At 45.6% G+C, this 20,467-nt stretch overlaps 2 protein-coding genes across 3 annotated transcripts in view; one reads left to right on the top strand and one right to left on the bottom strand.

The window, feature by feature from the left end:
• Positions 1–20,467, bottom strand: part of ADAMTS10 (ADAM metallopeptidase with thrombospondin type 1 motif 10) — a 79,709-nt gene that overhangs the window by 54,196 nt on the left and 5,046 nt on the right. The window contains exon 1 of one of the 2 annotated variants that reach the window (XM_026110858.2): positions 6,830–7,125. The exons of the other annotated variant lie outside the window; for it this stretch is intronic. The gene's annotated coding sequence lies outside the window, so the exon portion shown is untranslated. Of the gene's footprint in view, positions 1–6,829; positions 7,126–20,467 lie in introns of those variants that run through there. 2 annotated transcript variants of the gene reach the window in all.
• Positions 12,144–20,467, top strand: part of LOC112989597 (tyrosine-protein kinase ZAP-70) — a 32,074-nt gene continuing 23,750 nt past the window's right edge. Inside the window, exon 1 of the mRNA XM_026110861.2 lies at positions 12,144–12,349. The gene's annotated coding sequence lies outside the window, so the exon portion shown is untranslated. The remainder of the gene's footprint in view (positions 12,350–20,467) is intronic.

The raw sequence follows: 20,467 nt of genomic DNA, 5'->3' as shown, positions 1-20,467 counted from the left end.
CTCCTTTCCCTTTAAACTTCTCCCAAATCATCTCTCACCATTTCCGCCCCTCTTGTTTTTTATCTCCTTAGACTCCTCACACCCAGAACTATCAAAACAGTCAGGTTCCTCCCTCTCGGTGCTGGATTGCAAATACAGCTGTGTGTTTGCTCCCAGGCCGGGGGCCGTTGGCCCATTATGTTCCCCTTGGGCGGTGGGCGTTTCGTGCATGTGGAGTCATCACCTCAGCTCTCTGCAGGTCCCTTCACGTTCCCCAGGACACAGTAAACAGCAATACTCCCCCTCCGCCGTGCAACGTGGCCTCCAGCAGTGGGTGAGAGGCCAGGCAGGCGGCGAGCGTTGTGACCCCAGCAGCTCGCCTGGCTTAGAGCAAGAGAGAGTCCCGACACTCCCTGCAAAATATGTGGAGAGACTGTTAAGTTGAAAACATGCTCGTTTGCAGATGACAGGAGGTTTTTTGCAGTCTGTTTGCCAGCTAGGACAGGACTTCCACTGGGAGGTCATTTCTCAGCTCTAGAATGGAGTTATGGGTTAAAAACAAAAATCAGCACTAGCTAACCAGCAGCTCGCTGTGAGGAGCATCAGCTGAGAAATGGGAAAAATAGGTTAACGTCTCAGATCTGCGGGACTGAAAACAAGAACTTGAATCGTAGTGAGCCTTGATGCTCTGGGCCAGGCGTCTTTTGGGGCATGACAAGCAATTAGAAACAAAGATGCAGTTAGTTACCACAATTCACCAGACAGCAGCAACTTCCAGCCATGAGAACTTCTTACCCTGTTTCACTTCTTACACTGCTCTACAGCAGTCATTTAGGACCCCCTCGCCATTTACCCATTTTTTCCTGGTATCAGTTCCACCCTGGAGGAAGGACAAGAGCTTTTGTCTTCCCCTTTCTAGCTGGATGTCCACCAGGCTAAGAAGGGACCCACCTCACTTCACTTCAGCCTACCTGACTTGTAGGATGGGATGAAAAACCTCCTAAGGGCAGATGAAAGGACCTCTGGAGACACCCATCTCTGGAGATACTGGTTTAGCAGTGTTAAAATCCAGTACAAAGGCGCTCACCAGCAACGTGGGAAATCCAGACTGGAGCTACCAGTCTGAATCTGAGAAAAGAGGGATTTGAGCGCGGGTGTCATGTCTCCCTGCTAGCGCCCTGGTACCCAGCTCTGGGTGAGCCAGGGAACACCCTCTGCCTTTGTACTAGCCCGCTGCCTTGGTTGGGTCTCGCTGCTGAGCTCCATGCGGGGCCCTCCAGTGCTCTGGCTGGGCACACCCTCGATCCCTTTGTACAAGCTTCAGAGGGTTTTGGGCTCACTCCAGGACTGTGCGGGAGTATATATTTTTTTTTTTTAAACATGAGAATTGTTTTACACTCAATTTTATACAGTGCAAGCTTAGTGAGGAATTACCCACTTGCTCTCTCCAAAATCCAGTGGGATCTTTACTTTCACCAGCAAAGGAGCAAAATGGACCCATTAGAAAGCAAGGGTATGACAGTGGGGAGCTGGGAGCACTGATTCCTTTCTGAAACTGGCTGCTTTGCTTCCTGGAAATACTATCTCTCTGTTACATAAGGATTTGGCCCTATCTGTAAAGCTGGGGTCATTTCATTTCCCCAGGTGTGGTAAAAAGCTCAGAGGTCCTTGACAGGAAAGTGTTTGAGAAGGGCCAAGTCATGCCACTATTGGGGAGGGGTGATCGAGAGGGGGCGAAGAGCAGTGCAAGCCCCAGGGCTGCACCCATGCCTACCTGTTCAACCAGGCAACTTCAGCTAGAGGTGAGAAGGCTACAGAGCAACACAGAAAGCTCCTAGCCTAGGACTTCTTTTGCTTTAAGGAGATGACTCCACCAGTTCTCATGCAGGTCCACTGTCAGACAGGACTTATGCAATGGTTTGGAGCAGTTCCATGTGACCCAGACTTGCTGGCCCCCTGCCACCGCTCTCCTTGCTGGCTTCAGCCATGGACAAAACAGCAGAATTAAAAAGACAACTAACCAGTCAGTGAAAGAAAGTGCATCTCACCTACGGCACTGTGCTCCCATCAACTACCCCCATGTGCCACACATGTAAGTACGCACATGCTGTCCACATGCATGTTGACCAGGCCTGCAGCTCTGTGTGCTTGGCTGTGCAATCCACGTGGGCAGATGCTACCTCCGTACGAGGATACACGCTACCTGCAGGCATGTCTGCATGTGTTACCCACATGCCCTCTGCATGCGTTACCTGCATGCTATCATGTACCATCGATACATCTGGATGCTCCACGCACAAATGTTGCTTTTATATCTGTCATCTCCATGTTTGTGTGAGAGCTTTCCACCCTCGTAAATCTTCTCTGCTAGAGGGCAGAGACCTCACTGCAGCCTGTCCCATCACCTGCCGCACCACGTACATCCATGGTACAGCACGGGCTTATTTGCTGAAGCTAGAGAAAAAAGTGAGCTCTACCAAGCTCCCCAAGGAGCACCTCCAGCAGTGTGCAGCCCCCCCAGGGAAAAGAGCGTTACAGGCAACTCCTGTCACCTGGAGCAGCTGTGAGAGGCACCACGGGACCTGCAGTGAACCACCAGGCCATAGCACCCCCACGGCACAGCAGCATCTAACGCTGCGTGCAGCAATAGCACAGTGCTGGACAGTGGAAGGAGTGCAAGCTACAGCATCGCCTGTCTCCTGCACCCCATTTAGTCTTGCCATATTGAATCAAAGAATAATTGAGGTTGGAAGGATCTTCAGATCTCTGGTCCAATTCCCTTTTTCAGAACAGGGTTAACTTTGACATTAGATCTGGTTTAGATTCCAAAACTCAGGCTATCTCACAGGATCACATGCAGATGTGGCTTGGAGTAAATGCAGTTAACTGTGGAGTGGGGCCCTGAAGCAGTAAAATGAGTCTGGACCAAGGTATCCTTCCAGAAAAGCAGAAGAAATATGTTCTTTCAGAGAAGCTATTGCATCATGGAGACACAGAGAAAGGGAACGTAGTGCGAGGAGCACCAGCTGGCCGGAGACGTAGCTTTTACTGATCTGCTCTACCTGTCTTGCTGCCTACTTGGCCTATGTGTTTTCAGTGCCATAGGACAAAGACTACAAATGTACATACAGCACCCAGTCTTATAGGTCGCTAAAGCATACAATAATGCAAACATACAGCCTAGCTTATCTCCAGGAACTCAATAGCTGCTGTTGTCCTCACATCCCAGCAAATCTCAACCTTCCCTGTCTTCTCAAAGTGTTCCTGTGCATCGGTAAATACTACTAGCTTCATTCTACAGCAGAGAAAACCAAGGCAAAGGGAGAATGAGTGATTTGACTATACTTAAGCAGAAAGTCTGTGCAAGAGCATGGATGCCCCTGCACCATGCGATCATTCTGGGGCCCCCTTCATGCAAGGCCATGTGACAGAGAGCTCCCATGCACCCCAAGACACATTTCCACAGAGGAACACACTTCTTGCAGATGCCACTGGGACTGAACTATCAGGCTATGGATTCTCTCCAGCCCTCAGAGATGTGGATGATCGGCAGATCCTCTCCAGTCCCTGGCTCCCTTAAGTGAGCTCCAAGAGACTGGCTGTGCTGAGAGTTCAGGGGGCCTTTTCCCTTCCCTGCAGGTTCTCTATCCAAGGAAACATATGGCCCAGATGGTTTGGATTTGACGGGTACGGCAGGGTGCAAGAGAAAATACTCTGCCTCTCACAAGCATGTGCGGCTTCCTAATGAGGAAGCTGCAACCAAAAGGCCACCAAGTACATTTATCCGTGCTCAGCCACAGAGGAGCTGCCTTAGTTCATGGCTGAGGAATAAAGAGCTGCTAATCCAGATAGGACTGAGCTAGTTATTTTCACTGTGGTTTTGACTGAAGCAAGCCACTTCTGGGTAAAATCTTGGTCCTGTTGAAGTCAGTGGCAAAACTCCCACAGCGGGAGACCAGTATTTCACTCATAAGTTCAGCTAAGGCTAGAACCAAGATTTATGATTGTCCGAGTTCAGCACTTGCAGAATTGCATAGGAATAGATTTGTTTGAAATCACCTTCTCTTTAAAAATGGAGCTCAAATGGAAGAGTGGAAACACAACAATGATAATTGCTGGGCTGGGATCATAAATGATGCTGAAAGATCAAAGATGCTGAATACACAGGCACGGCATATCACAAACATCTTTTTTCCCAGGGTGGGTGGATCCAGAAGGTAAGAGAGTAGCAGCAATGGAGTAAGCTGGATGTAGACCCTGCCCTTAACATGTGCCACTGACATAGTTTCCCTGAAGTCATATGGATCTAAAATATTTTGGCCGTGTTATCTCATGGGAGAATCTCCTGATTCTTGAACTGGTTGTAGACAATGTAAGGCACTTAGAGTAAGCAAGAAGGGAATATTTGCCTTGATGGCATCCCTTTAAAATAATCTTTCAGTGCTGCAAAATGAGTCTATATACAGGCTGGTGGTTTTCCATGTTTCGCACTCCATAATAGCTTCACCTCAGATCTGACTGACTTAGAAATTCCCAGGAAACATTTGCAATTACTTGCCCTGCAAACATTTCCTATGGTTGTGGGGTCAAGGCAACATTTTTTTGACTTACGTATCTTCAGCATATCTGAGCTGACACATCATCCAAAACACTAGTGAACTGTTTTTTTAAAAACTCAAGAAATTTGTTTCAAATTCTGTTTGTTCTAAGTTCACTTGTGTTAACTCTAGATCTAGGGCAGGACAGGACGTGACAAATACATCCTGCAGTGTTTCTGTTTTAGAATGAACTAATTGCTGGAAACTTGGCAAGAAAAGTGGTTTTCGGAGTTGGGGGTTTCTGATAAGCTTTTGATAAGTGCTTGGAGAGAATCCTCCCCTGCATGGGCCTGGTGCAGCATATGCTGAAGTCACCGGAAAGCCCTCCATAGGGCTGCTCATCTAGGTAGCAGCACATACTGTCTCTGCACCAGGGCTACATGTTATAAGCACACCTATTCCTCTCAGAAACAGTCTCTAGGTGGTCCTGAATCACCAGCAATAACAGAGACTCTCGTGTTGCAGATTTGCAGGTTGTACTTAAAAGGAGAGGTCCCTCACATGAGTAGCGGAAACTGTTCATGTCGAAGCAGGCAATATCTTCCCTTAGTGTCACACTTCAACTTATCAATCATTCACAGCTTACCGGGGTGTTCCTCTGCCAAATGAAACAGTTCTGCCCCACTGTCTTATCAGCGAAAAGCAGGATTTACAAGATGAGATTGCACCACCTTTGTCATTCCACCGTCTACCAACCAAGCAGCTGCTCGGGGGTACAACCGGAGAAGCACCTATGAGTGCTGGAGGTTTTAAGCGTCAAAGCAGGAGAAGGAAACGAGAGGGTGCTGCCCATGGGTCTAACCAAGAACAATGGGAAGGGAAGGATGGAGCAACCCACATGGCACGTTCCATATATGGAGAAACTTCGCAACAGTGGAGCAAGCTCCCAAGAGATGGAGAAGGCCTCACTGACTGCAGCATTTAAAACTAGTCCAGGCACAGCTCTGGTGAGCAAAGGGAGCACTCCGACGGGGGCTGGGGAAGCACCCAGGCCGCCCAACAAGGCATTTCCCCTTCTACCATCTGGTGGAAAGGAGACCAAAACCAAACGGCAAGAATCGTCCTGCTACCACCCATCGCGCATGCGATCGCGCGCTGTCACCGTGCGAGCTCTGCTAACAACACTAATAAACAGAATAGGAAACAGATCTCTCTGAAGTGGCTTAGCCATCTCCAGCTGATAGGGGCATTGGCATGGACTGAAATAGGGAAAAGAAAGAGCCCCTGGAGATTTCCATCCATGTCTACGCTTGACGAGAAAAGCCTCCGAAAGCTCGCCCCAGTTTGAAAATTTAAATTTTACCGCACAGCCGTGGCTGGCGCCAAAGCAAGGTACCTGCCCCGAAGTGCAGCTCAGACCAGTGCGGCTTTGTACTTCCCTCTTGATTTGATTCTTCCCCTCTGGAAGATATTTGCCAAGGTTATTTTATAAACTCCTTTCTATTTATAGTACAGCTCCTTCAGCTCTAATGAGATAATCTTCTGGCATTTCACCATCACTAATATTTACTTTGATGTTTAAAATAACATGTTCTGAGGGATTTAAAAAAAAACAAAAACAAAAACCCTTTAAAATATAATCAAAGCAGCAAAATATATGGCTAGTGCAACGGGGCCAAATGCCTGGTGAGGCAGATGAAGTTAATGACATTGCAGCTTTTTCAGGGCAGACAGTTTATAATCCTCTGACCACATCGTACGGGAGGGAAAGAGGCATTGGCAGCTCCTGGAGATGGAGAGAGACAGCGAAAGCGGGAGAGGGAATGCAATATGTGTTTATTCTCAGGAATGAGGACAGCAAGGAACGTATAATTCCCCAACAGGGATTATAGCTTTTGCTTTCTGTAATTAAGCGTTTCACCCACAGCAGGTCTGCACGAGAGAACCCTCCTTTAGAGCAGCAAACATGCGATCAGATGGCTTAATGCAATAAAAAAAGTAGAGTGGTGCAGGGAAAGGGGGAGGCGAGAGAGACGGAGAGCGCGCGAGTGCAGATGCCTGACTCCTGCTGTCTGCAGACACTTTGAAACACAACCCGGAGTTTTTATGGAAACTCTGAATGTTGGAGAAGGGTGAACATGGTTTTCATTCTCATAAATGTTTTTCCAGCGTGCAATATTCTTCAGGCTCATTCCTTCTCCAGTGAGACGGTTCTGATTTCAAAGAACATTCACATAACCTCCACCCCAGACCACCCCATTCCAACCTCAAAGAGCTTTTCTCTGGAAAAATTATTTTAAAGAGTGTTTTACCTTTTCTAGCGTTTTCCCCTCTTTCTTCTTTTTCCCCTTTTAATTCTTTGAGCTTCTTTCCTTTTTTTCTTTTTTTTTTCTTCCCAACAGCAGCCAAAAGCTTCTCTCTCCTTCTCAGTCTTGCTTGTGTCAGAAAGTTTCCAGGCTGAGGGTTTATGTCGCCTTCTTCAATAACCTTCTTCTGTCAGACTCAGGCAGTGCTAGAGTTAGAGGCTCTGCTAAAAAGTCTCCCTTCAGGAAGTGAGCAGTAATAAGAGAGCGGCTCGGAGGCAGCATGTATAGGGGCTGCTCAAAAAAAAAAAAAAAAAAAAAAAAAAAAAGAACCTTTGCTAAGGAATTTTGCCAGGATTATCCAAAAAAAAAAAAGAAAAAATCCCAAACCCACAGGGCTGTAAAAGTCCCGCCCTGACTGCTGACATCAGTGCAGAAGGCAGGTCTTTCCTGCAACAGTATAAAACTAATCAGCTAAGACGTTCTGCAAAGAAACGGGCAATATCCTTCCCCGGCTGGCCCTGTCTGCTTGGGCCGTGTTCGCAGAGCACCAAGCGCAATGGCTGGAGGCCTGTTCCTTGGCCAATAAAATATCCCAATAAAAGTGATAAAGCAAAAAAGATCCAGCTGACGGTGGCACACAGGAGACAGAACTGAGAAAGCAAGCCAGGACTTCTGTTTTTTTTCAAAACAAACAAAATTCCCATCCTTCACTGTAACTGCAGCTTTGAAAATCCTTTAAAAAAGCCAGTGCAAGCCTGATGAAATGACCTTAACAAGGACAATTTTACTCTATAGGAGTGTTAGGCTTTGGCATTGAATTTAAAAAAGCCTTCAAGAGTTTGCTAACGTTTGAAAAAGTTCCTTCCCTTCCCAATTACATCATTTTATCCCTGTTGGCTCCCAGGACACGATAATTCCTCTTGTTCTGCTGCCACCATGGAGTGTCCCACAGAGGACAATACATTTCCAAAGTAAAGAATAAACATCGCAAATAATAAAATACTTCATGTTTAAAAACAAAGCTCTCTCTCAGGACACATAAAACAATATGCAACAATAAAGGGCAGGAGCTCATTTCCTTCTTCCGTCTGAGTCGTCTTTGAGATTAGAAAGCTGAATATGTAAACCTTGGTGATGAGAGAATTACATGGTAATGCTGCAAATATTATAGAAAAGGCCCCTTCCAAGCTGCCATGCACTGAGCTGATTCCCTGTGGATATAGAGGTGGCCCTGGGGAAGGCCACATTGGACAGACGCATTAAAGAAGTGCGGTTTCAGGCACCAGAACTCCACTCTGAGCCCATCTCTGCCAACAGGGGAGCCCCAAAACTGCCCCCAAGGACCCTTTTAGCATAAGAAGAATCGACTGAAGGGTAAGCAGTGCAATGCAGCACAGGAAGAGGTAAGCTAAGTCGTAGACCAAACTCCCTGAATACGAGACCCCTCTGCATGCCCTGCTCTGTGGCCCATTCTAGGTATGTGCAGTGCCAAATCCACAGGATCTGGCCCTAAAGGACAGACCTGTGCTGCCAAGGCTCTTCTGGATGGCCCTGGCACCATCCAGTACAGGTCTTCACAGCCATTTGGCTGTTGGATGGGAACGGAACACAGGACAGGCCACGGGAGGAATCGAAGGTCTGGCCAGCCCTACGTCCTAGGCGGATGCTGGCCATGGGATGCCTAAGGAACAGGATTAAGAAGACAAGGAACCTGTGGTTCTTTTCACAGTATATCCTCCTGGCTAACAATAAACGAAGTGCAAGACTAACTCTGAACCAAAGGCTGTATCGTTTCACATAATGGATTTCCTTTCATTAATTCGCACAAACACTTACTTACTGAACCCCTCTGAGCTCCACTTCTCTGATGGGGCAGAGCATGATCTGAGCAGGAGATGCCTGAGAAAGGAGTCATATTCCAGCGCCTGCCTTTACCCACAAGAACATAAGCGCAGCTGCAGTGACTGAAACCAAGAGTCCAACTAGCCCAGAGTCCTACTACCTTTGACAGTGGCCAAGATGCCTGAGGAGGAGGAAGACAATGTCCCACCTGCCAGTGCTCTGCAGCTCCGGGATTCCCTGAGCCTCCAGTATTTGAGTATTTGGTACTGCCAAATTCTGAATATTGGATTCTGAGTATTTGGTATTGCCTAGTAGCTGGTGCACCGGTCCTAACAGCCTCAAGACAGCAACAGCAAAGGGAAACATCCTTTAATCCCGGAAAGAGAGGCCTGACTGCACATGTGCCCAGCCCTGGGCTCAATCCTGGTGCAGCACCAGTCCGCAGCTAGGGCATCCCGATGCCACGCGCCCTGAAAGCTCCTATCCCAAGGTGGACAGAAAATGCAAGAAGAGTAAACATCAGGCCAGGACTGCTCTTCATCATGGGCATGGCCTACATCTCTTTTTGAAAATGGAGTTCAAGGAGACTGGGCTAGATTTTTGGCTGGTTCCCTGTCTGGTTGGAAAGAGTGGTTTCCTTCCTCTTCAGGCTGTGTTAGCCATTGTCCAAGCCCTCAAAGCGTACATAAAAGAGCAACTAAACAACATATTTGGGCTTTAATTGAGCAGTGCCGCTTCTGGCCGTGCAAAAACTAATTGCCCAAAGTGTGGCCCAGTGCCAGATGAGGGGCTTTCAACTGAGTTTTTTCTGCAGAAGCTTGCCCTCAAAGACACTGCATGCAATTAAAAGGGAGCAAGGTTGCAATACCATGTTTCCTGCTCAGAAGTGAGCAGCCATGGGCTCTCTCTCTCCCTCCCCAGGGCTACTTGCTCTTTCCTGTAGCAGAGTCTCCTCGCACCAGATGCTGCGATCTATCCTGGATGGCAAATATACTGCTACAGACTCTTGACAAACAGGATCAGATTTTGTGTCCTTGTACATATGCCTGGTGCTGAAGCCTCCCTAACCCTGTACCAGAGCACAGCTTTGCTCTAAGGCCTCTCCCATCATAGTACCAGGCCAAGCAAATTCCTTAGCTCAGAAATAAGGTCTTAGTCCAGTCTGGGCCTCTCTCTCTCCAAGATCAGAGAAGTGCCAACTAGAGCCACTCTCGCTCCCTCTCCTTCTGGGATAAGGAGAGGAGGACGCATTTACAGGAGAGCCTTGAAATCCTCTCTCTAGCTCCCCTGCCTCCTCACTCACGTGGGGTGCTGGAGCGGGAGCCCCAAGTCCCCAAGGCCAGCGCAGGCTCAGCAGTCTGGTGACACTGCACCCTCATGTGGCTGCTTGGAGCAGAGGCTGCACACTCGGCTCCCCAGCGCACAGCATCTGCAAAATCCAGGCTGCAGCACCCGGCTGCCGAAACCCCTACAGGGATGCCGCGCTGAACCTCATCGGGCCTTGAGTAAATACAGCAAAGAGCAATGCTTCCAGGCAAACATGACAGCCTTCGCTTCTTGGCCATGCTCGTAAATGCCCAAATGCACTCAGGATGCCCAGGAGCAGCACGCAACAGCAGTTTGCAGGACACACAGAGGCCAGGGCTCATTTCAAGGCTTGTAAGATTGCAGAACCTTTGGTGCCATTAAAGCACAGAAGGAATGGTGTTGAGGCCTGAAGGAGTCATTTTGTATAATCATTTTGTACATAAAATAAAAAGGCTGTTGGTATGTCTAAACTGCAAGGCTTGGGCAAACTTCCCAGTTCCAGCTGTACAGCACAGCCCGGCCCCAAGTCCATGTTGGGACTAACTACTTCACCATGGACTAATCCTTTTTGTTTGTACAATACCTAACACAACAACACTCCCTTTGGCCTTTTAGCTACCACTGTAACAAACTGCTCTGTTTGTAGCCCAGATATTGCAGGCTGCTGAGAACCTGTGAGGGAAACCAGCTGTAAACAAATGTTTTTGATTTTCCACTAGTGGAGAGACATGCAAACTAATTGCTCAACATTAAGAAACAGATTTTTAATTAGTCCCAGGTGTTAGATAAAATGAGTTTGGTGTCTCCCAAACTTGTATCTCCAGCTTGAAAGAGCTGCCGGTAGCTTTGAGAGCACAGCCAGAAAAGAACAATTGCCAAGATCACCGTATTTTGCCTTAAACTTAGTGGGGACTCTGGACAAAGGCCAAAAGTGCAGGTGAGCCTTGCTGCAGGCTCACCAAGAAGAGTTCTCTGCTCACCCTGTGAGGTTAGCTGGCTCAGGTTGCTTCGTTTTTCACACTTGTAAACTGCCTAGGTGACTCATATCTTCTATATCAGAATCTTGCTTTGTTTGAAACATTTCTTCATAAATATCTTGTACTGCCACATGTACAAAGCATAAACACAGGACTCCAAAGAGGATTCAGCAATAAAATGCCTTACAGTTGAGTAATATTCAAGGATAGCCCATATTTTGCATATGTAACTCTACTACAGCATTTTTTACTCCATAAAAATCTGGATTATCAGCAAACTCAACTTGCCATCATCACAGCCCTGGTCCTAACTTCCCATATGGCAGAGTCTTCTGCTGCAAAGAATCTTCCGCATGGGACAGACACATTGGGATTCCCCATCCATCTTGCTGGGACAGTCTTTGTCTGGCACTTTGCAGTATGTAGGATGCTCATGATGCTGTAGCCTTTCTTCTCAGTCACTGAGAGCTGGCACTGAACACTGACCCGTTACCCATCTCTTCAAAGCTAATGAGCTGACAAATGGTAATGAGAGGTTTACCATGGCTAGTTAGGAAATGCACACTTCTTCCTTCTGGAAAAGGGAGATCTGTCCTTGAGGAATAGCTGAAAGCATTCCAATCCCAAGCAGTGTCATTTTGGAGCTGGGCAATTCATGGCCCAGCTCTTAGTAAGGCCACTTCTGCACTAAGAGCTAGAGAGCAGAATAGAAGAAAAAAACAAAACAAAAAAAAGCCAACCAACCAAACAAAAAACACTAGAAGAGGCTTCTTGGGTTACTGAGTTTAAGTCCTGACCATCACGAGCTGTCACAAAGAAGCCCCAGACCAAGGGCCTTTCTCTTGTAGCCTCTAAATTGGATGCTGAAAATGCAAAGAGACTCCTTATCCCCTTGCGACTTCCAAGGGGCACACTATGGCATGGTAGACATTTACTTCTGCAAAAGCACTCACTTCCCCATGGACATCTGTTCCACAGGCAAGATGAGATCTTCACTGCTCTCCAAGCAACATCTTTCCCCAGTACAACATTTGTTTAAATAATGACAGCTCTTCACTTCCTCCATCGAGTTTGTTTACTCCCATAAGAGACTGTTATGCCCTGGCATTGAGAAGGTTGTCAGAACTCTCTCACTCTTCAGAGCTACACAGCTTTTATTTTCTCTTCTTTCCTTTCCTGTGCAAGAAGGAAACAGGTCACATTTCAAAGAACCAGTAAGCGGAGGTTACCGAATGCCAGACAGCTCACTGGATGGTGTGGCCTGTTCCCCTCCTGTCTTCCGAAATCAACACGTTTTCTTGTTTGCTGAAGGACATTCTTCCCTTCCTTCGATCCTTCCTTTCTTCACAACTGATGTAACGAAGCTCTAACAAGACATTGCCCACATCTGCAAAGCCAGGTAAGACACTTCTTTGGCTGTCAGTATATTCAGTAGCTGTTACGCGACATGGCTGCTTTGTTCCTTGTCTCATATCTTTCTGTACGCTCTGGCAGCATCGAGATTTTACTGGCAGTAGTGGGGGAAACCTGTGAAACGTCAGCATTAATAGGCCCAATTTAATTCACCGTGCAACTGCTCTAGCTCTTCTACCAACTACTCCATCATTTCAGGAGAAGAAAAAAAAAAGTATAGTAACAGAGGGATCATGCTTTCTTTTCTGATTTGTGAGGAGTTGCACAAGTTGGAAGAAACTGAATCAATAGCCAGTAGTCCAGTAGTCAGAGCCAGCCATTCTCTTTCCTTTACATCTGGACACCATGTTAAAAATGGTCTCCCTTAGAAGCTTCCCTTTAAATTCAACTGAGCACTACCTAAATGCCTAGGTGGCAATCTGGGAAGACTTGTGTGCTTAGGATCCCTGGCATCTATTGAATAAGGCACCAAATAAGTGAGGAGAGGGGCTTTAGAGATTCCATACTGATAAATACAACAGCAACTATACTGAAAAACAGGCCTTCGGCAAATTCCCACTCACTTCTCTTAATTTCTTTGTCATCTCATCTGTTATTGCTCTGCATTTTTCTGTGAAAACAGGCACAGTTCCAAGTCCCATCAATTCAACACAGTCCATGGTGTTATGGAATAAACTGGAACAAAGGAAAGTTGAGATTAAGCCTCAGAAAACATTTCCTAATGGTCATATCTGTTAGACTGTGGAATAAACGTGGCAGGGATGCGGGGGAAACCCCATCACATGGGCAGAACTGGAGAAGGAACTGGAGAAGGGATCAGGCAGAAGGCTCCTTCACTGGCAGGGAGATGAACAAACTGCTCTAAGAGGTTATACTTCTGGTCTATTTATGATTTTTGTGTCTTGAACCATTCATCATCCTTTTTCCTCTTGAGCAGAGGAGGGGCCCAAGTTCCTGTAACACTTGTTGATGCTTCTGAGAAAACAATTTCCTAAGCACAGCTTATGCCACAGTAGTGTTTAGCATCCGCATGGAAATGCATATGCATTTAATGGCTTCTTTGTAAAAGTTGTTTCCCACTGAGACCTAAACCAGAAAGAGGGCTTCCCAAGGAGAATTTTAACCCTTAAATAACAAGCATTATGCTGCAGTCCGTACTGCGTATAAGGCAACTGGCTTTTGCAAGGAACAGAAAACCTCTGAAACATCAGGCGATCATGTGATCTAAGCCCACTGAATCTGCTGTGTAAAACTCTGCTTAAGCAGTGAAAATCTGAGAAAGCAGATGCGGTCAGAAAAGGCAACTATACGTTAGTTAAGACAAGCTTTGACTTACATAACCCTGAGCAGGTGGGACCAGCAGCACAAAAGCACAGATACCAAGGGTAAAGGAGGCCACCAAGATAGACCTATTTTTCACCTCTAATGGTTTTGTGGATCCAAGTTGAGCAACTTCACCAGGAACAGAAAAAGATGCATGAAGTGGTTGTTAATAGGGCAGGCACTATCAAAGGGCAAGGCAGAAAATGAATCTGGAGAGTTGGAAATATATATATATACATGACTGCTATCAAGTAATGTAAAGCTCCACATACTTTGTCTAGCACCTGCTTTCCCAGCAATCATTGCTAAGCCACATGACAACATTAGATGGATTGTATCTCACAGACTAGGTTAGGAATTTCAACGTATAATACTTGTTCATTCTCTCCTTCACCAGTGCAGCAATATGCATTTTTAAACATAGTTTTGATCACAGACTTATGCTAACTTAATCTCATAATAATCCCCAGAGGCTCCAGTGAGGGCCCTGAAGGGTTTGGATTTGAATGGACACAGCAGAGATGGGTGGGCCAAGCTGGAAAAAGCCCAGAAGGCAAAACGGGTAATGGGAGCTAGCGGGAACATGGGGTGCTTTCTATAGACCACATACGGAGCCAGGAAAGAAAGCTGTGGCAACTCTGGGGAAGGCAGGAAGGATAAAGCATGAGCTAAGATCTTAGGAACACCAATTCTCAAATTCTTATTTAAGTCAATGGAACATCAAAAAGCCTTTACCATTATTAAAGATAACAGCAATGGCCTGTGCAAATCTGCCCACTATTTCTCTGTGCATCAGTTTTCTACTTGATAAACAGAGGTAGCAAGCTGCTTGTTAGTGGCACATTTCAACACTCAAAGATGACTTTTTCACATAGGAAATGACAGATTGTGAATGTAAACTTCCATTACCACTTACAAGTCACATGCTCTGCCCAAATGCATGCTGGTCACATGCAAATGCATACTCACAGTGCAGAGCCAATAAGCCTTTGCAAAAACATCTGAGCTGGTGAAGCCCACGTCCTCCGTTTCCCCTGCCCCCAATAGTATTAGTTTTCCTCTTCAAAACAGAAATTTCTCGCAACTATTTCTTAATCCTGTGCGGTCTGAAGTTTACTAGCATATTTTGTGAGGTCTTAAGGTAAAGAATTAATCTGATTCTGTTTGGAGATGATGGTCAAAGGAATCCTGAGCAACAGTAATAAGTGATAAAGCAAAATTTGAACTCCCACCTTGATGAAGATAAATCAAGGCCTAAACCCTGCCTTACTTATTATCAGGACAATATTTTAAACCTGCTGCTCCCTGTGTTTTTAGATTAGCTGATCTTGCAGAATTCTTCTCTTGGTTACAGGTTAGGTTTCAAGCTCATTCATCTTTTGACTTTTAAGACTCCAAAGAGAACAACTGATGCTCAACCTTTGCTGTCAAGTCACAGATGACTGTTAGGTTCTGTGCTCTTTTTCTACTTCATTTGCCAAGTTTATAGCCTTAATAGAGCCAGGAGCTGTCAGGTCTTTTCCAGAGCAATGCTCATCATCATCACTCCTTAGCTGACCACAGCTCAAATCAGACAGCAAGTATTATTTATTGATGCTCAGGCCCTTTTCTACAACTCTAGGAAGATGTGTCCTGGTATGTTAAACATGCCTTTGGCAACATAAGAATCATCCTCTGCTTCCCTATGGCTACTTTAGCAAGTACCAAGCACCAAAGAGTAAGTGTAGGGGCCTTAAATTCAGCACCTAACGGAGCATTTCAAAAGAGCCTAGAGAAGCATGACAAACTTACACTAACCGTTGAGAAGAACTGAGTACCTAATTGCCATCCTGTCCCAATTTATAGCAGGGATACTTAGCCAGAGACCTAGTTTCATAAGTCACGTGGGACCAAAAGCTCTTCAAGCAGCCTGTGTAACAGCCTTTGGACATCCAAGAGGATTGGGGTGCCCGATTTATTGAGTGCTGTTGATCGACTGCCTCTGTGCTATGGTGCGTTCATAGAACAGCACAGAGATACCTGAGCTAACTTGGGGAACTGGAAACATCTGCGGTTACACACAGTGCAATGCTAATGCAGTTAATAACATTTCTAGTAACCAAGCTTCTTCAAAGATTGCTACCCTGTGCAATACAAACACATCCTTCCTAACAGAGCTGTGAGCATGCAGACTTCTCTCACCCCCTTTGGGGTAGTAGGTGTTAAAGGCAATCAGAACTGCTAAACACTTTTCTGTGTCCACTATTAGTTGGATCCTGCACAAGCTCAGTAGTCGATTCACACTGTACCTACTTCAGGACTGGTGCATCAGAACACAGGAATCCTTTACAGCAATGTGGTGCTTTGACATTATTCCCGAGTGTGCATAAAAATACCCTCATGGGACTGAAGCTATTAGGAACTGTGTAGCTAGTTTGGACCTGAAGAGATGCAAGAAGGATTTATGATTTTTCCCAGCTGACGACAGAATTAATTTAGCAGGGATAGTTGCACAGAAGTCACACAGTATGAATGCTATACAATTTGAATCTTCAGGCAGGACCTGTCACTTGTACCTTGGAATATCTACATAGCTCTTTATTGTGAAGGATCCTAAAGTGCTTCAGAAAGTAACCACTACGCTCTGTGGGGGGACAAGACACAGCTATTGAAGTAAAGAACTCAAATACAGATTTAGGGGGTCTGGCACAGTAAATGGGGTAAGAGGCTTCAGATGATGTGGTATTTTTCAAAAAATTCTATGGGATCTTAAAACAACACAAAATGTTTCAGTTCTGAGCTTCATTGGCCCCAATAAAGCATGCATAAATGAATGACATTCTTCCACGGTCTATCCTAGTTCATCTAGACGTGCACTGTACTTGCAGTGATAGGCAGCATAATGTGACAGTTAGAGTGTGACTTGGGAGAACTCCAGCCCACTGCGTTACTGTGGCATGAGAACCCCTCTCTGCCTGCCTCAGTTTCCCATCTGTTGGGGAGAGATCATAAATTTCATCCCTCAGCCGCTTAGAAAAATAGAAGAACTGAACACTGGTACACCAATGCAAAGCACATTCAGCATCCAACAAAGGCACATTTTCGAGACTTGAAGTTCTCATTGCCCTGGGCAAAACCTAGGGTGAAACCTGTGAATGGACAGGAAAAGATCTTAGCTCTCAAGGGAAGCTCTTCAATACCTTCCAGGTTTTCCAGCTGAGAGCATTGAAAGGTTAAAGCTGACAAGCATAATTTTAAAGCCTTCCCAAACACACTGAGAAAAATCCTCTATTGCAAGAGTTAAAAAGCCCAAAGCAGAACATTGTGCCTTCCAGTTCATCCGCAGCGAGTCTTGGCAGGGCTGCTCAGAGAATTCCACGAGCACTGCAGCGCGATGAATTCAATGGGACGTGCTGGCTTCTTCCAGGGGCTGCTGGAACAGTCCCAAGTCAGGCAGCATTTGGGATGAGCAAAGCTACAAAGCTGCAGAGCAAAAGCAACTGAGCAGTAAAACTGAGCTTCCATTTGTGGGGTTACGTTACCTACTAAGTACAAGTGTTCAAGCAGCTGGCAGTATTAGTGAACATCAACTCAAAATCTTAATATTTTATGAGGATTTGTCTAAGCTATTACTTGATTAAAAAATATCTCTCCCCAAGCACCTAGAACTGTTGCTGCCTGTCAACAATTAATTTAATAGAAAAGCAGATTATACAGACAAGGCTGGAGCACGATAGGCTCTTCACCTATCAGTCATTGGCTCAAATCTCGAGCTCAAACTCCAGAGACAGTCTTTCTGTATCTGAGATGTCTAATACAATTGTTTTTTGCCGAGGTTCCATCTCCTTTGATTTTTTTGGCCAATAAAAGCAGAACAGTGAAGCCAGGTGAATATTGCGATCACTTCAAGTCTTTAAAAAGGAAACAATGAATTTGGGCTTCCAAAAGCTTCTAAATAGCCTTCTGCTGAGAGATTAAGTAAACAAAGTTATGAATGATAGGTCAGGTCAATTAAAGAACAGATTAATCACTTTCTTTGCCCATCTGCTGTCCTGTTCCTACCTGCATCTTCTTCATCGCCTTAAAAGACTCCCATTGTGCAGCTCTCCAGGAGGTCACACTGGAATCTAAAAAAAGTTGTTTGAGATCTGCAGGGTGAGTGGAAAAATAGCAAGTTTTAAAATATATATATATATATATCATGACCTTCTTACACTCATATTTGTGCAGGGAAACCAAGATCCTGAAGATTAAGGGTATAAGCATACACATATGGCTTGCCCCTCATTTCTTATCTGAAGAGATTATAATCTTCCACACACAGAGCTAGATGGCAGAGGTAGGTGCATCCATCATAACCATTACTTGTTTCACAACCAGAGCCTTACTTCATTAAATACAGTCCTAGGGAAAGATGTCAGACTATATACATTTCTTTAAAGCAGTGGATGAAGCTCCCTCCTCAAATCTTACATCAGGAGTTCTAGGTCCTGTCGCGTTCATCATGAAGAGCTATACAGGATAGAGGGATGTCACAACAGGTCCTGCCACAGTCCAAAAAATGGCAAGACAGGTCGCCAGCCAAAACACTAGCTTTGTACTGGTACTGAGCAGTGAAAAGATCCAGCAGATACTGCCCAGAGGAATATAATTTCGATGCAGGAGCAGACGAGTCTAGAGAAAGGCGTTATAGTCACAGAGTGATGGAGAGTTAAGGCATGGACTCCTGATGCGGGTGAATCAGAAGACCCTTTATTGAGGTTTTACACATATACTTATACCCGTACAGATTTTTCATACGTAATCTTTCTTACTCGTGATTCGCTAAAGATCATTGTTCACATGTCTAGCTCTAGTCTATAACTGGGTTAAGCTACAGGGACACGCGGCACATTGTCTGGATTAGTAAGACGCTGACTTTGTCTTTCTCTGCTTTTTACTTCCCCATTTTCACCCTGCACAAACACCCTTCATCCTCTTTTCTCATCGTTCACGGCCCTTCAGGGACTTTCCAGCAGCTCTATCAAGCTGCCTGTTAGCTCCTCCACAACAGAGAACAACTGCAGCAGTAGATGCCAGAGGAACAGCAGAGTTTTCAGGGGCATTCAACGCTGCCTGCGGCTCTCTGAAATCACATTATGAGGGCAGGGTTAAACAGCATAGGGCACTTCTGAGAATTCAGCTGTGAAGTCCGGGCCCACGCAGGGCAGGACATGCCCTGCACAGCTGCCAGTGAACAGGCTTCCCCAGGACCTGAAAGCATTTCCACTCACTGTTTGCTGAGACTGCCGAAAAAAAAGCCTATTTGCAACTAAATGTTGCCGCAGAGACCCACCCCACCTATGAAGCAGGCTGAGAGAACAACAGTTCTACTAACAGTGCCCAAACGACTGCCAGACAGGAACATCCAACCCGTCCCCACTATGGCTGGATGCAATCCAGCAACCTAGAGGGCTTTGTAGCACAAAGCCCTTTTCCTTGGACCGTGATGTCCTTCCTTGGAGAATTTGTTCTGATGGGTTATTGGCATCCCACAATAGAAGCAGTCAGCATGTTTAGCTGACAAGGGGAAACTGCAGGAGAGTAAAGCAGAAGCTAGCAGTGACCAGAGGATTTTCTGGATGACAGCATTAACTCTTTGCTGTTCGTTTCAGTATCTTGTGTCCAACAGAGAAAGGGGATGGGTGCTTGCAACTAGATGTTCAGCTGCAAGCTTAGTTCAAAGTAATTTTCGTACCCAGCAAACCTGAAGAGATGGCAATGGCACATTTTTCTCATGGTAACATGGGCAGAAGTGACTGAGCATGGGCAGACATTGATTAATGCCACCTCCCATTGACAGTGTAGAAAGGACAAAAGCTAACAGCTTGCCACATCATGGAGAATGAGCTATTTTTCCCACCTTTGTCAGTCACACAGATGACAGCTGAGCCATGTTACAAGAAAGTAGTACAAGAGAGTATTTGCTGCTCTCCTTGCAACTCCCAGGCTGTGTGCAAGTAGAGAACTTCATTCTCATTTCAAACTGATGTCCAGCAAAAGACCACCAAAGGTGTCAACGCTGGAAGCAAAATGTTTCTACATTCAGTGTTTTTCAGTTTTCCATGGAGCACTGACTGAACTGGAAATTACATTGGCCAGAGAGAAATTAAAAGTATTATTTTCCTTAAATGGAACTCATAGAATTGCAGAAATTAGATATGGGAAAGTCTTATTACTCATCCCAGCTTCTTCCTGCCAATAGGGGATTGTTCCCTACAGCACACTTTCTGATGCAGTCTTAAATGACTAGCAATGACTTCCACTACTTCCCCTGGAGACACTGTTCCACATGTTGATGTATCTTGTTATTAGGAAATGTTTCTTGATAACCAGACTTACTTTCCACAAATTAATATCTCCTTTTATCCTCCCATCTTAGCAGAGCACGCAGGATAGCTTTTCCTCTCTGAAAGATGATCACACTCTTCAGATACTTGTAGATTGCTCTCACACTTCCCCCCCTGCCAGTCATGCTTGGGGAACATACCAGGGGCAACCTCAGTTCCTAAGCATACTCATTAATCAGTCCCATCAGGCACTTCATCACTTTTATTGCTCTATCCTGAATTTGTGCTGGGTTTATGGCTCTTCTACGGTATCAAAATGCTAACTGAAATAAGTAACCTCAAAAGTATCAAGGTGCTGGGATCACTGGCACTGTTTGTCATTGGAACCACACCACACGGGTGATATATTTTTTTGAAGGCTAGAGCAATTTTGTTTTGATCTGTCACATGTAAACACAGCTCATCTTTATATA

The sequence above is a fragment of the Dromaius novaehollandiae genome, chromosome 25 (assembly GCF_036370855.1).
Source record: "Dromaius novaehollandiae isolate bDroNov1 chromosome 25, bDroNov1.hap1, whole genome shotgun sequence".
In the NCBI taxonomy this organism is placed as follows: Eukaryota; Metazoa; Chordata; class Aves; order Casuariiformes; family Dromaiidae; genus Dromaius; species Dromaius novaehollandiae.
This window is presented reverse-complemented; position numbering and strand designations above follow the sequence as displayed.